Source organism: Solanum pennellii, chromosome 3 (genome assembly GCF_001406875.1).
Source record: "Solanum pennellii chromosome 3, SPENNV200".
In the NCBI taxonomy this organism is placed as follows: Eukaryota; Viridiplantae; Streptophyta; class Magnoliopsida; order Solanales; family Solanaceae; genus Solanum; species Solanum pennellii.
Genome location: NC_028639.1, coordinates 27,708,584 through 27,713,176, shown reverse-complemented (window position 1 = coordinate 27,713,176; position 4,593 = coordinate 27,708,584). Strand labels below are relative to the sequence as shown.

Sequence of the window (4,593 nt, the reverse complement as noted above, 5' to 3'; positions counted from 1 at the left end):
ATATATATATATATATATATATATATATATATGTTTGTTCGGTTTTATAATTATTTGCAGTTTTATGCATAAGTGCAGATTGTTTATTCAATTTTACTATCTTTTCAATTTTAAAAGTTGATAGTTTATAGTTTTGAAAATTGAAAATTGACATTTGTAAATGATCAATTTACTAAGATGACAATTATGTATCCTCAAATAATTTAAGTAAAAAAAAAGAGGAAATGATGACAACAAAATTATTTTTTTCATAGCTAGTTAGAAGGCCATAAAAAATAATATTGCCCGACAATTATTTACCTTAACCCAATTACATAATAATTCAAGGATATAATTGAAAAGAAATTTTTTGTAAAGTTTTAATTCAAACACAAGATGAGGTGGGAAACAATGAACCAAACACTTGCTAAAAATAATCCCTGCACTATTAATCCTTGTATTACTAATCCCAACATTACTAATCCTTGCATTATTGATATTTGTACCAAACGACCCCTTAGTGTATATTGTTGTATATCCTTGTATATCTGCTCCAGTTTCTATTTACTTGCTTCTTTTCCCCGTAATTATGAATTTTAACCTGTATTATCAATATTAGAATCGTATATACTAGTGTATACGCCTGCATACAACGGGTAAATCAGCCCCTTTTCAGGATTTTGAGACTTGAAGACTCAATTTTCACATTTGTATTGCTTCCAAATTGCCCTTTTCATCGATTTCAAAAGGGCGACTTGAAAGGAAAGGGTTTGAGACTTTATGTCTCTCGAAATGCAAGGAAAACTATAGGAGTTCGTGGTGAACTCGAGTAGATTTCACATGAAACAAAAGAAAGGAAGATAAGTTAATGATTTGCTATAAGGAACAATGCGACAAGATAAAAACATAATATAAAATACCACTGTTGACATCTATCCGCTATCACATAACCCATCTATTCTAATAAATCAAACGGAAAAGGGCCTAAAATACCCTTGAAGTATTGAAAATGGTACACAATTACCCTCCATCCACCTATTGGCCCCCAAATACCCTTCACATCCACCTTTGGGTCCAAATTTACCCCTTCATTAACGGACCAAAATTAAAAATAATTAAATAATATTTTTTAATTACGTGGCACTCAACCATTGGTTGTAATTTAATCATTTATATTTAAAATAATTTTAAACCCACCCATTACCCACCCATTTTAACTAAACCCGCCCCACTTGACCCAATTTAAAAAAAAACCCATCTAATTAAAGAGCAAAGTTGCTTAAGTGAACCTTGTGCTCTGAAGAATTATCAACGCAAAAATGGAGGGTGTGTAATGGCCAAGTGTGACTCAAGTTAACAATGCAAATCCTTTGGTTAAAAGATATCTAAAAACACATGTGAAGGAAGAGACACTTCCTAAAAGATTTAGCAACTTTAACATTCAAGCTTATAATATGGCATCATTGTCCAACTACTCAGTTACGATATCCTCTTGTTGAATTTGATTGCTAAGTTCTTCTATTCAAAGAGCTTTATGACTTCAGAGACTGGGGGTGGGCAGTGGCAATAATAGGAGCTTGACTTCAGGCAGACATGGAAGTTGTGAAAATTGGAGGAATAAGGTTTTAGGGTATTTTAATTAGATGAGTTTTTTTTTTTAATTGGGTCAAGTGGGGCGGGTTTAGTTAAAATGGGTGGGTTTAAAATATTTTAAATATAAATAATTAAATTACAACCAATGGTTGAGTGCCATGTAATTAAAAAATATTATTTAATTATTTTTAATTTTGGTCCGTTAATGAAGGGGTAAATTTGGACCCAAAGGTGGATATGAAGGGTATTTGGGGGCCAATAGGTGGATGGAGGGCAATTGTGTACCATTTTCAATACTTCAAGGGTATTTTAGGCCCTTTTCCGTAAATCAAATGAAAGATTCCAACGCCACATAATAAATAAACTTTAAAGCCTGACCAATGTAACCATTTAAACAAGATCTAATTTTACCCCCTCACTTAAATACTACTACAACAATCAAATAAAAATCACCATTCTAGAGTCCTTAGTATGAAATAGGCATGAATATGAAATTAAATAAAGGCCGAGTTGACTGAAAAATGTAGTATAGTTAAAGCTACAGATTTTCAACATTAAGGCTTACCAAAGTTATAGCAAAATAATTTCCAAAACCAACTAGGAGCTAAACAAGCCAACCTAATCAAAACTCAACTATAAAAACTGAAAACTCAATATATTGAACAATATTTCAGGTTTTCGGACAAAGGTATATGATGTCTATGTCAATAATATCCATAAAGAGAATATACTAAGAACACATAGCTATCTTAATCCAAAACGAGATGCATTCACATGACACTAGAATAAATTCCAGATTGTAAGAACAGGGAAGAACAAGACTTGCTACAATATGAATGAAGGGGGACCACAAATTGACTGGAGTCCTCAAATTTTAGACCATTATATGATAAAAAAAAAACAATTCAAGCTAAAGTTAAAAATAAAAGAAGATAATTAGATTCTTAAAACCGAAACTTTCGAGCAACAAATAAACAAGCATACGAGCAAAAGAATTTCCTTTCAAAAAACTAGACATGAACAGATTTGCAAGCATGACTTTTAAAGAACACAACTCCCATAAAGATCAACTTATATTCATCAGAAACCAAATTTACAATGACCTAATGCATTCCGCTTGTTTCTAAGCACATAACGAAGGAATGAATGCGACTTCAACAAAATGACACCAAAATGATATAGATGCAATTAACAAATGGGTAAACTAAAGTTGAAGCAAGCATAATCAACCGAGAAACTCAAGAAGACCATAAAAAAAGAACACAGAGTAGATCAAGTTGAAAACAAAACACACATCACTAATCTCGGAGAAGAAATAAGATGAAGATTAAGACAACATTTGGCTTCAAATATCTCATACAAGAACGTATCGAAGCCAGTACAGAACATAACTAGAGTCCAAACACGCACTCGAAAGTGAATGGGATCAACAGAGGTTTAGAGTTATTTACCTTGTCGCGGGTAGGGAATGGAAACGAGTACGAACAAGGGCGAGCTTCCACAACCACATAAGAGAACTCTGAAGAACAAAAATAGAAGAATGCGAGAGTAAGGGCTGAACAAAATCTGGGTTCCCGATTTCAAGAACTATATGAATTTATGTGTATTTCTTCATGTAGTTAATTCTCAATATTTTTTTCTCCAACCCTTAACAATGAAAAAGAAAATAGTAATTACGAAAGAAAATTAGGGTTCAAAATCGGGGGAAAAGAGTGAAGATCTTGTATAAGAACAAGACCCAACAAGTTCAAAATTGAATTTCTTCAAGAATCAAGCCCATTATCAGTATGAAAATCGAGCGAAAAGGAGGTTAAGCGGACGACTCGATTAACTCCTTTGTTCTTGACATGCTATGTAGCACGATCTCGCAACCGCAAGGGCAAACCTCATATTTTTGTGTGCAAATTCCCTGTGACTGAAGAAGAAGAGGCGTAGGGTGCACTATTGACGTCGTGAATGACTTTCCATCTGCTTGTGAACGTTGGAGGATATATTGTTGCTGCTTTCGTCTATATTCGTGTATTTTGACGTCGTGTTTCTTCTTTTTGAAAATTGAACTTATTGACTCTGCCGACGTCGTTGCTGGTCCCGTTTGTTGGGAATCTTTTGTGGATTAAATTGGCTAGATCGGGGTATTTTAGAAATTTGAATGGGTTGAAGAATAAAAGAGAATTTGTATTTTGGTTGTGGTTTGGAAAATAAACTGGGCTGAAAAGTAGCCCAATTTTTGGGTCTTAAAGAATTGGAGGCTAGGATAGAAAATGACTAATTTTGCAATTGCAAATATGACTATTGGATTACAATTATAGCCAAATATGATTCGAAACCTAGTAAAATTTAGTTAATGAATTAAAAATTAATTAGCTAACAAGCTTCTTAAATTCAATGAAATAAAATAATTAATTTAGTTGTAAACTAATTAATTCAAGAACATAACCAACTTTAACTAAACTAATTTAATTAGAGATTTAATTAAAACTAAAATTTTTTTGAAATAATTTTCAAAGATTCGTAAAATGTATTATTATATACATAATTTATGAAACATATTTATTATTTGAAAATTATAACAACCGATTGGATTACTTAAGATAACTTTGAAAAATATTTGAATTTTATAAAATTAATTATTTCAAATAGTTTCAAATCAAAGAAGTTTAAAAGTAATTTCTATCGAGCAGGGCCAAAATTGGGTGTCAACACCTAGAATTCAGTAAGATTCTTGTTTCACTATATCTTGCTTAGACCTAGGGTTTCTGAAACCGTAGATATTGATTGTGATTTAGATGTTAGAGCATTCCTAATTAGATTATAATGTTTTTGTGGAATCGTTGTTTAGTTCTTTGCATAAAACTCAGAACCCTAGTTGTGTAAATTCTCTTAGTTGATTAATTACACATTCTAGGTTAGTTAAACATTTTTGCATGCCTCATATTTTTAATGCTCATTGTCGTACATAAATGTTGCATCCCTAGTTAGCATGTCAGAATATTGAGCTAATCCAGTATTTCAATTAAGTTG

General features: G+C 32.0%; 1 long non-coding RNA gene across 1 annotated transcript; it reads right to left on the bottom strand.

Annotated features, from left to right (window-relative positions):
- Positions 1-228: 228 nt before the first annotated feature.
- LOC114076393 lies at positions 229-3,681 on the bottom strand. Its single transcript, XR_003577244.1, has 2 exons — positions 3,024-3,681; positions 229-580 (listed from the first exon to the last, which is right to left on the bottom strand). It is a non-coding gene; the product is annotated as an uncharacterized LOC114076393 (long non-coding RNA).
- Positions 3,682-4,593: the final 912 nt, after the last annotated feature.